We start from the raw sequence: 12,327 nt of genomic DNA on the forward strand, positions 1-12,327 counted from the left end.
AGAGCTGAGCCACTCCTGTCACCGTGGAAGCACAGGCCCTTGGGGACACAGAGCCAGGGTGGCATCCGGCCCGAGCCCTCCCTTTCCCTGCCGACCCTGCTGCTCAGGATGCCCTGTCCCCCCAGAACCGGGGGCAGAGCCCCCGCCCGCAGGAGAGCCACCGCCCTGCACGGGAGCCTCAGGCACCTGCCCCAGGCCTGGCCGGGCTATGGGCTGCTCCGGGCAGGGCGGCGGCTCCTGCGGCCCCCGTGCCACCCCTCCACCGGCCCCAGCACCCCGGCGGGCCCAGCGCGGGGCGGGGGGGGTGGTGTTCCTCCCGTGCCTCGCAGGAGTGCGTGAGAGCCAGGCGCTCCTGAGCGCTTCCAGGCTCTGCTTCCCGTCCTCATAGCTGGCTCACAGGTGGCCTCGTGTGGTCCCGAAGCCCGTGGCCCAGGCACCTGTGACCCAGAGGCGAAGGCCTGCTTTGGCTTTACCAAGTGTTTGGCCTGTAAGGAAGACAGGATGCATAGATTGAAACTGGTTTTTAAATGCCAATTACATGAAAGGAAGGCTGGAAAAATCTCCCAGTTTTAAAGGTTTTATTAAATTGTTAGAGTTAAAATATATCACTAATAATAGGCCTTACTGGCTAAAAAATTTGTAGGGAAAGATACTTTACGGGATCTTTCTTTTTTGCACGTGAATCTCTTATGAGACAGGGACTATGGAGAGAAATGGCTTTCAGAATGAGTTTAAGAAGAAAATTCTAGCTTTGAACAGAAAAGCCACATGTCTATACTAAGTAGTTTGATTTTTTCTTTTTTCAAATGAGACAACTAGTAAAGTTTTAACTGAATAAAAGAGTGGCGCTAGCTAGAACGGTGACGCTATTGCAGAATGGCGGGCGCCTCTCCGGGAAGGTCGCTGGGCTCTTGCGGGCGAGTGCTGAGCTCAGGGAGAGTCAGGTCTCTGAGTTCTGGACTGCGGACAGTAAGTTAATGCAGTTTTATGCCATTTCTAAAGAAGTGGAACACATACATACTTTCTACCACCTCTCTTAGTTTCTCCAAAATTAATGTTTATGTTCATCTCCTAACAACGCATGGCCACCTCTCCTCCATGGGAAAACTAGATATTCTTCCGAAAGGTGAGACAGGTGACAAGGGACAGTCTGCCCTTGGAGGCAGGAAAGGAGCCGCGCGCTGTGCCGGGCCTCTGGCCTCGAAGCCCAGGCCGGATTCCCCGCAGGGACCTAAGCAGAGGGCGGGTGCTCAGGAGGCCCCTGCGCCTCCATCCTTCAGCTTCCTGACTGGGGACGTCTCCAGCAAGAGTCACCGGCCAAACCAGAGGGGTGAGCCCCGGGCCAGTACCCTGCACGGGTGGTTTCGGCGCCCTGGTGCGACCCCTCTGCGATGGAGAACCCATCTCGGGCCTGAGGCTCCAGTGGGGTTTCCTGATGGTGCCTTTGCAGATACCAGACACAGGCCAGGGGTGGCTGGGGAGAAGGGAGGGGAGAGAGGGCCAGAGCGGACTCCCAAGTCCATGAACCCACTTGGTCACGGGGGAAGAGGTGACACGGCTGAGACACAGCGGCGGGTCCACACTGCTTGTGACACAGCGGCTCTGCTCGGGTGAGAAAGGAGGCCCCATAAACACTCAGCAGGTTGCCACCAACGGGCTGCTCCTGTTCTTTTGGAAAAGGCCCTAGAGGACAAAGGGGACCGCGGACAGAGGGGGCGCCCCTGGCGGCGGGAGGTAAAGCTTCTTCTGCTGCTCCGTGGCGATGGCGTGGCGGTGGCATTCGCTAAGAGCATGCGGTGACAAGGGCGGCTGTGCATTCGCCAGGGCGAGGCGCTCTGGGTTCTGAACGAACGGGGCGCGGTCGTAGGTGCAGCGGACTGCAGCGCGCCCCGCGCTCCCTCTGCTGCGCGGATCTCTGCGGGAGTCCTGGCGACGCGGGCGCCGACTGGGTGTGCCCGCCCCCGCCCCCGCCCCCGCCCAGTTCCGCAGAACGTGGCTGGGGGCGCACCATCTTCTTCGACCAGGCTGGTAAAGACACGCGTGCCGGCAAATAACACAAATCGGAATTGATTTAATCGCTTGGTAAGCTAGCAATGCAAACAAAGGGGACATTATTCTAGAAACAATGGCATTTTTTTTCTGGTTTAAATTCTATCACATTTCTTCACTGTACTAAAAATGATTTTATCAGTTAGTGTTTAGTCCATTATAAACTCCATCCCAAACTTCAGTGGCTCAAAACAGAAACGACATGACTCAGGTGTCTATGAAAAATAATCTTCAAGCCCCCTTAAGGTCCAGGCTCACCGTGGTACCTTGCCATTTCCCTTTCCTTCCAGTGCCCAAGGCAAGTCACATGGCTAAACCCAGAGTCCAGGGGCAGGAAATACACTCTGCTCCCTTAGCGGGAACACCTGCAAGGTCCGTGGCAAAGGGCAGGGGCCCAGGAAGGCGCAGAGCACGGAGCTCATCCTACAATCTGCCACAACGGCCCACGGCCAGTAAATTACATGCGATGCTGCCCCTCGGAGAGTCCGACGACGCTGGGAGTGTGTGGGGCTGGGCTCAGGGAAAGGGGAGCCGGAGCTCCGGGTTGGCCCGTCTGATGAGGGCGCCGCGCCTGGACTGAGCGCTTTAAAGCGTTCGACCCGCTGGTCCTGCAGGGGGCGCTGGGGCCCTCTTGCTCCCTCAGAGCTGTGACCAGGCAGAGCTGTGACGAAGCCATGAAGTCCCGTTGATGGGAGGCGGATGCCCAACAGAGGCAGAACCATGTGCGGGGTAAGTAACCAAAGGAGATGGGGACACCCAACCAGTGCCCCGGAGCCCCAGTAACTGGGGAAGCCTTGAGAAGGGCCTGGGGGCCAGAGACAAGGCCATGGCTCGCCACCCTCAGCAGCTCACGCGGGAGACAGGAGGGAGCGGCTGGTTTGGTGACTTTGCCGAACTTGTTTTGGAGGGGTACACATATAAGAGAGCTGTATTTCCTAAAACTCAGGTAGTCGTGCTGAATGGCGCCCCGCCCCCAAGCCTTTCCTTCTCATGCAGGTTTAACAGTAACTTGGCCAGTTTTATAGTTTTTCAGCCTCTCTGGGTTATCAGAATAGTGTAATCATGGCACTTAACATTGAGTCCTGTCCACAAACCTGAGTCAAAGCCTGTTTCCTTCCTCAACTCAGGCTAGATCTGCGTCTATACCCCCCCACCCCGCTGTGTCTCAGGGTTGGGGGCAGGGGTGCAAGCCCCCCAGGCTGCCCACAACTATACCTGCTCCAGGTCTGCACACACTGAGGAGGAGCCTCCAATGCCCTTTGCAAATGAGGAGGACAGTGGGTGGGGAAGGGGAGGCCCTGGCCATCCCTGGCTGGTCTGACCTGCCCCCCTTCAGAGCCCCCCCGGTTGGTGGCACCTGCCTGCGAGGCGGGGGCCGCTCTGCCAGCTCCCTGCTTTCCGACACACCTGTCCACGCCCGCTGCCCGCGCCGCCCACACCACAGCTGTGGCCCCAGCTCTCGCCTTCCCGCGCGCTGTGAGGTCAGCAGGCAAACGCAGGGTCCCTTCCTCCAACGGGAACCGGCAGGTCGCAGGCAGAGTGGACCCGGGAGCGCCTCCTGCCCCTCCCGCTGAACCTCTGCACCTATTCAGGTCCCATGCGAGCCAAGCCACATGTCCTGCTACAGGGATGAAAATGTTGGTCTTCTCTTGTAGGCACCCCCATCTTTAGAAAAATTCTTTTTCCCCCTTTCCTTTTCTGTTCGCATGGGGGAGTTATGCCCCTTCCCCTCTCAGTCCCCCTGGGAGGGGACCTAGAGCTGGCAGCTGTCTGGGACGGCCCCGAGGGGCTGGGCCTCTCGTGGTGCTCTGGCAGATCGGGGCTGGCAGGTGCCCGCCGCTCTCTGATCTTAAAACGCACCTGCGTCGCTGGTTTTCGGCCTTAGCTGGGGCCTGAGCTGCAGTTCAGGGCCTTACTCCACGTCCTCTTAGCTTTGGGGTCTTTTGGCAAAACTTGCCTCAGAGCTGAGCTCTGCTACTCACGACTGAGTGTCAATTTCTTGACCCAGAATCTCCTTCTGGGGTTGTTTGACGATAGAGCGAATGAGGGCCATTTGGCTTTCACATGCAAGGTGACCGGTCCTGTTCGTTCTCTTTCTCGTCCCTTCACCCCCCACACCCGCCCTCTGCACGCTACTTGCAGCCGTTTCTGTGTATGGGCGCACCTATGCAGACAGATATAAACATGCGTGTTTTCTTGCTCCTTGAATCCATGTTATGCCATTGGTGCAGGAAAAGACACTGAGGACATAAATCTTCACCATTCAGTCGCAATCGTCCTGAGTTCTCATATGACTCATCGCGTCACAGCGACCGAGGGCGGCAGGTGTGGACTTTCTGCTCCCCGCAGCACAGCTGTGTAGGTGTGCTGTTACCAGAAACCCCCCGGCACTACCCAGCGCGCTACCGAGATGACTGGGATGAAAGAAAAGAAAGAATGAAACAAAGAAATGTGATTGTTTTTATGTTTTACCATCAAGAATACCGTTTTAGTTAAAATGAGACCATCCAAATGAGAATAAACAAATTTACATAATAGAAGTTTTGATGCTGATTTCTAAACTGACTGGGGTTTTACCTGATAAAATCTACAAAGCAGAATATTTATCCTCAAAACACATCAGCCGCGCATAATCATTACTCATGCTTTCACACCCTCAAATATGGTAGATTTTTAAAAAACTAAATAGGTTGAGAGCTTTTTAGGATACCTGGGCTCTATGTTTAGAGAAAGAAAAGTTAGTTCAATTGTTCATTCAACAACCGTTTGTTAAATTACTAAGCTAAAGAAGTGTCTCTGTTGCTTTCAAATTGGGAGCTTAGTCTAACAGAGGGAAATGAAGTAAACAAACAAAATCACACTCCAGTGGCTTCCTATTCTCCTTTCCACGTCCAGTGGCTTCCCCAGCTCCCCCAGCTTCACCAGCTGGGGACACCCCAACACCACGATGGCCGTTTCCACCACCACCAAGCAAGCGTAAAAAGGTCTGCTGTATGTGCCCGGCAGGAAAGTCTACAAGAAGGAGAGACATCTTGAATCATTGCCTCTCCAAGCTTCACCATTGACTAAATCCACACAATACCACCCGACTAGTCATCATAACCAGTTACCAGCGGCTCCTGCAAGTCGCATCTGGCAGAGACGTAAGCGTGTCCACCCGGACTACCCGTGGCCAGGCCCTGCTTCCGTGCACACGTGCCCGCGCACACGCATGCGGAGGAGGGAGGCAGGGCTTGTGTTTGACTTTATTTTTAGACGGAAGATACACTCAAAGCTCTGGCTGATTTTGACTAACACGAATGACTTCAACAGTTCCAACACACCAACCAAAAAAGTCCCATGAGCTTGACGTACACACAGAGACAATGGCCAGGCCACCCCAGGAACAGGATGTTGAAATTGAAGCATCTCGGGAGTCACTAGTCCAGATCTCTCATTTTACTGATAAGGAGACATAGGCCTTTGACTGTGTCGGGAAAAACTCAAAAGACACTTAAACAGGAAGAAAAAGAGCACCGGGTTTCCTATGTGGCACACCTTCCAGGGTGTCTAGTGCTACAGGGGTTTGAGGCCAGTCGTCAAGCTGTTAGATAACTTAGTAAGTCTTAGAAAACTTACAGTAATGCAAATAATCCTTGTCCCTAGACATGCCAATGAATATTTTCATGTGGAATTGAAATGATGAAGTCCCAGTGGATATTAACAACTTTTCCATCCATGTGCAAATTCTTTTCAGCATTCCTAATGACCTATGTGTGTGTGTTTGTGAACCAGTAATGTTATCTTTCTGGTTCCCTCATTAATTAACGCATGAAACAGAACCACAACCACCTTCTCAGTGCTCCAGTTAGCATGGCAAGGAGCAAGCCAAAGAGAGTCTAGAGTTTTACTTTCGGGAGGTCCAGGTATGAAGGGGAAGGCAGTGGGGCAAACTTGCTTCTTCTGTCCCTGGATGATTGTGGGAAAAGAAAGGAGACAGAAGCAGTGAAAGGCAAGGGCCAGGCGCAGGTCCCAGCACTGGTTACGGAACGATGAATAAGTAAAGATCTGCGGCTTCCACAACGCAGCCTGGTCCTCCCGAACCAGTCTGCGGGTGTGAGCCCCACGCACGCTCAGGCTGGAAAACCACGGTTCTAGGGGCCCAAAATAATTTGGGGCTCTTACAAAGAGAGGGAAAAATGAATTAAATGAAGCAAGAAGGAGAAACCCTACGACTCTGATCTGGTTCCAATTTTAATAGGAAATGAGCCATAGAAAGCATCACCCTGTGTCTTTGGCATGATGGCTCCAAATGTGGGTAGTGTTGGCAGGATTACCTTGGATTTCAGCCTCAGGAACTACCAGAGAGTGTTTTCTTGTGGTTCTCCAAGCACGACCAAGGCCTTACATCCACTGATGCTCGTTCTAACGAGGGTGCAGAACCGCCCCCAGCAGCCCCGGCTCCGGCAGGGAGGGATGAAAGTCAGGATCGAGCTTTCTCTAATAGGGAGCTGTTTATTTTTACAATTAACATAGAAAAATAGTTAGTCTTTGAGATTTGTTGGTTGGTTTGGTGAGTCAGAACTTAAACTTAAAACACTAGTTCTAAGAGAGGAGTTGCCCCCAAGCTTCACCCACCCTGTAGAAGCCAAACTTTTCCATGACAGAAAAGGATGTATCCTTGAGAAACGCAAGGAGATGAACTGGGGGCAGGGCGTGGGGCCACTCTTGCGTGTCCGGGGCCAGAAAAACTTGAACTCTAAGCACACTGGCTGCCCCTCTGGTCTTAAAGGTTCTGAGAGCTCCCGTGTAACGAAATAAAGTAGATGAAAGAAGACTTGAACTCTGTAGATAGACACTGGTTGGCATTAGCAGCTTCCAAATGCTTGTGTGCTGGGTTCCAGTTCATGGCAGGGGCCGGTGAGCTTCTTTACATTATGTCTTGTTGTGACTGCAACTTCCAGCTCCATTGCTGAACCCAGGCTCCAGACCACGAAGGTAAGACGCCCCGTAGCCTTTCCTTAGGGCATCAGTTACCTAGGGTGGCCAAAGTGCCACAAACAAGGTGCCTTAAGACAAAAAGAAATTCACTGTCTCACAGTTCTGGAGGCGGGGAGTCTGGAATCAAGGTGTCAGCCAGAAATGCTTCCTGGCCTTCACCTAGCGGCTAGTGGCCTCTGGGTGGCCTCTGGCACTGTGGCTGCATAACACCAACTTCTGCCATTGTCGTCATGGGGCGCTCCATCTCTGTCTTCACGGTCACCTGCTCATAAGGACGTCAGTCCCTTCGGACCAGGGCTCCACCCAATTCCAGCAGGACTGCACGTTAACTAATCGAATCTGCGACAACTCTACTTCCAAATAAAAACATGTTTTATGGGGCTTGGCCCTCGACTGGCAGGGGAGGCGAGCGGCCTGGCTGAGCCAGGCTGAGCGCTCAGCAGCAGCAGCCCCCCGCCCTGCACGGGGCCCCGGCTCAGGCCCCGGGGGCCGACTCGAAAATGATCAAGAAGGAAACACCTGGATGAAGGAAAGAAACGGTCCAGGTAAAAGTGGGGCAGACAACAGGGATGTAAAGTACAGCACAGGAAATGGAGCAGCCAAAGAACTTAGACACGTGACCCACAGACAGGAACAATGGTTGGGGGTTGCCTGAGGGAGTGTGGGGTGCTGGGTGGATGGGGGGGAAATCAGGACAACTGTAATAGCACGATCAATAATATATCATTTTTAAATAAGTGGGGCAGACAAATAGAGCAAGAAAAACTAAGAAATACTACCTTAATTTTTTTTGACACTACATAGTAACAACAAAGTCCTTAGAACAGAACATCGTTCTGATACTCAGGAAAACTAAATTCATACAAAAATGGGTAACAGAAAAGTGCCAAGGTCAAATCCCGTGCAAAGACACTATGCGCTCTCAATAAAAAACCCTATTTGAGAATTTTTCACATCTTGTGAGAATGAATTGTTATTTTTCCACCTTAAAATTTCATGAGGAGAAAAAAAAAATCAAAATCAGGTTGGTTTCAGAGAGTAAATAACTAATTACTATCAATTTTTACATCATAATGAATGTAGAGAAAAAAGAAAACAAAATAATCGCTAAAGTATTGAACACACATTTAGCTTCACTAATCGACTTCTAATTGGTGACTATTAAAATTACTATAATATTCTAAAATTTTAATTATTTTTCAGACTTACTCTTGATCCCTAGTTCTTTTTCTCATTTGGTTTGGCCTTGACTTGAGCCAAGTACTGGCTTGAACTCTTGGCCCTTTAGCATTTGGAAAACACACTCATCGGTGCACCCCAACCACGTGAGGCTTGTGGCACGAGTGATAGAGGACACAAATTCTCAGGGAGCTACTTCCCCCAAAAGGAGGACAAGAGCTGGGGTGGACCTGCGTGCCCTCAGCCTCTCTTTCTAGACTCATCAATCTGATTATATCTTCATCAATTATCTACTGCTGTTTAAAAACCACCTGAGAATTCAGTGGCTTAAAACAATTTAATCTGTTCCTAATACTGTGGATTGTGCTCATGGTATTACGTATATTCAGTGACACCTATACTAACACTGAGAAAATAAAGAGAAGATTTACATGGCTCCTGCACAAGGATGACACGCAAATTCAAATGTCAGGTGCTCCACATTTCTAAGGGATCAATTCTTCTAGAAGATAGAACAATGGTAAGTATACATGCGCCCAACATTGGAGCAGCTGAATGTATTAAGCAATAGTAACAGATCTGAAAGGAGAAACAGACCGCAATACAATAATGTTATGGGACTTCCGTATCCCACTTTTGACAAAGGATAGGCCATCCAGACAGAAAATCAGCACGGAATGTTGGAGTTGAACCTAACATTTATAGAACATCCTATCCATCAGCAGAAGAATACCCATTCTTCTCAAATGCACGTAGGACGTTCTCCAGGATAGATCATATGATAGGCCACAAAGCAAGTCTTAGAAATTTTAAGAAGACTGAAATCATACCAACTATCTTTTCCAACCACAGTGGTATAACTAGAACAACAAGAGGAAAGTTGGAAAATTTACACGCATGTGGAAACTAAAGAATATACACCAGAACAATCAATGGATCGAAGAATAAATAAAGAGAAATTTAAAAAACCCTCAAAACAAATAAAAATGGAAAGAGAGTATATCAAAACCCAAGGGATGTTGCAAAAGCAGTTCTGAGAGGGAAGTTTATAGCGATAAATGCAGATGTTATGAAAACAGAAAGATCTCAAACAACCTAATTTTACATTGCAAGGAACGAAAAAAACAAATGAAGCCCAAAATTACCAGAAGGAAGGAAATAACAAAGATTAGAGTGGAAATGAATAAAATGTAGATCAGAAAAACAATAGAAAAGATCAATGAAACTAAAAGCTGTTGTTTTTTTTTTAAAAGGAGAGAAGACTCAAATTCATAAAATCAGAAAAAGAAGACATTACAACTGATATTACAGAAATTCATAGGATCATAAGAGACCACTATTAGCAATTATAGACCACCAAATTGGATAAGCTGGAGGAAATCAGTAATTCCCAGAAACATACAACCTGCCATGTCTGAATCAGGAAGAAATGGAAAATCTTAACAGACTGACTATAAGTTGGGAAACTGAGTCAGTCATCAAAACCCTCCCGACACAGAAAAGCCAGGAGCAGGTGGTTCCAATGGTGAACTCTACCAAACACCAATCCTTCTCAAACTTTTCCAAAAATTAAAGAAGAGGGAACACTTTCAATCTCCTTCATTTTATGAGACTGCACTTCCAGGATAACAAAGCCAGATAAGGATTATAGAAAAGAGAAAACTATAGAACAATAATTTGATAAATATAAATGCAAAAATCCCCAACAAAATATTAACCAACTGAATTCAACACCCATGAAAAGGATCATACGCCATGACGAAGTGGGATTTCTCTTTGGGATGAGAGGATGGGTCAGGATACACAAATCAATAAATGTGATATATCACACTAACAGAATGAAAGATAAAAATCAGAAGATTATCTCAATAGATAAAGTAAAATCATTTGACAAAATACAACATTCTTTCATGAAAAAAAGAAACCCCTCAATGAATTGAGTATGGAAGAAACACACCTCAGCCTAACAAAGGTCATATATGCTGAAACCACAGCTAAGCCCATGCTCAGTGGTGAAAACCTGAAAGCTTTTTCTCTAAAATCAGGACCAGGACCAGGGTGTCCACTGCCACCATTCACATTTAAAACAATATTAGTTCTCCTGACTAGAATAACGAGCAAGGTATAAAATAAAAGGCATCCAAAATGGAAAAGAAAAAGTAAAATTGTCATTATTTGCAGGTGTTATAATCTTATATATGGAAAATTCAACCAAGAATCTGCTGGAACTAATCAAGGAATTCAGTAAAATTGCAGGGTATATCATCAACATACAGGAATCAGTTGTGTTTCTATACATTAACAATGAAATATTGGAAAAAGATGATGCCATTCACAATAGCATCAAAAACAATAAAATACTTGGGAATAAATTTAGCCATAAAAGTGAAAAGTCTGTGCAATGAATACTACAAGACTTGGTAACAGAAACTGAAGAAGACACAAATGGAAAGAAATCTTGTATTCATAATGACCATGGACATGGAGAACAGAGCGGAAACTGACTGTGGGAGAGGGGGGCGGGGTGGGATGGGTGGAGGGGGCAAAGGGGGAAAAATGTACTAGAGTAAACATGATTTAAAAATAAAACTTAAATAAAAAGAAATCTTGTATTCACAGATAAAAAGAATTAATATGCGTCAATGCAATCCCTCTCAAAATCTAATGGCATTTTTACAGAAATAGGAAAAACAATCCTAAAATTTGTATGGAACTACAATAAACCCTAAATAGTCAAAACAATCCTGACAAAGAACAACAAAGCCAGAGGCATCCTGCTTCCTGATTTCAAAGTGCACTACAAAGCTGTAGTGACTAAAACGATATGGTCCGGCATTAAGAACAGACACACAGACCCATGGAACAGACTAGAGAGCCCAGAAATAAATCCATGCACATTCTGCCAACTAGTATTTGCCAAGGGAGCCAAGAACAGTCAATGGGGACAGGAAGTCTCTTCAACAAACGGTGCTGGGAAAACTGGAGAGCCATGTATAGGAAGATGAAATCGGACTCTGTCTCACACCATCCACAAAAGGTAACTTGAAGTGGATTAAAGACTTCAGCATAAGACCTGAGAATGAAACTCCGAGAAAAAATGGGGAAGAAGCTCCTTGGCTCTGGTCTTGGCAACGATTTTTTGGGTATGATGCTTTTGCTTGACATTGCCAAACAGCAGCTCAAGCAAAAAAGCAAAAATTAACAAGTAGGGCTACATCAAACTAAAATTGTTCTGCACAGCAAAAGAATCAACAAAATGAAAAGGCAACTCGTGGAATGGGATAAAATGTTTCCAAACCACATATCAGATAAGGGGTTCATAGCCAAATGTATAAAGAACTCATACACAACAACAAAAAAGATTAAAAACCGGTAGTTATTCTTCCAACAAAGATCTCCAAATGGCTAACAGGTACACAGAACACACTCAACATCATAATAACCAGGGAAACAAAAGTCAAAACCACAATAAGATATCACCTCACACCTGTTAGAATGACTGCCGTCAAGGAGACGGGCGATGACCAAGTGTTGGCTGGGATGTGGAGGACAGGGAACCCTTGTGCACTGTTGGTGGGGATGCAGACTGGTTTCAGCCCCTACGGAAAACCGCGTGGAGGTTCCTCAATCCGTTAAAAATACAGCTGGATACCATGTGATCCAGCAGTCACATTTCTGGACATACATGAAATGAAAACGGAACGTTGACAAGACACCTGCGTTCCCATTTCCATTGCAGCGCTATGCACAACAGCCAAGACACAGAAGCGACCTCATGTCAAGGGACGAATGGATAAGAAGCCGTGGCGTATAAGGGTGTAGACACAGAGGACGGAATAGGACTGAGCCATGAGTGGGGAGGGGATCCTGCCATTTGTAACAGCAGGGGTGGGCCTGAGGGCATTACGTTTAGTGAAATAAGCAGACAGAGAAAGACAAATATTGCATGGTATCACTTCTAGGTGGAATCTAAAAAAGCTGAATTCATAGAAACAGAGAGTAGAACAGTGATTATCCCCGCCCGGGGGTGGGGGAATTGGGGAGATGTTGGTCAAAGGGTGCAAACTTGCAAACAGAAGATGAATAAGTTCTGAAGACCTAATGCTCAGCCTAGCGATG

General features: G+C 47.8%; 1 non-coding gene across 1 annotated transcript; it reads left to right on the forward strand.

Moving 5' to 3' along the window:
* The first annotated feature begins 8,587 nt into the window (after positions 1–8,587).
* LOC129062773 (U6 spliceosomal RNA) lies at positions 8,588–8,695 on the forward strand. Its single transcript, XR_008528305.1, has one exon. It is a non-coding gene; the product is annotated as a U6 spliceosomal RNA (small nuclear RNA).
* Positions 8,696–12,327: the final 3,632 nt, after the last annotated feature.

Source organism: Pteronotus mesoamericanus, unplaced genomic scaffold (assembly GCF_021234165.1).
Source record: "Pteronotus mesoamericanus isolate MK-2021 breed Mesoamerican mustached bat unplaced genomic scaffold, CSHL_Meso_final contig_163, whole genome shotgun sequence".
NCBI classification, from domain to species: domain Eukaryota; kingdom Metazoa; phylum Chordata; class Mammalia; order Chiroptera; family Mormoopidae; genus Pteronotus; species Pteronotus mesoamericanus.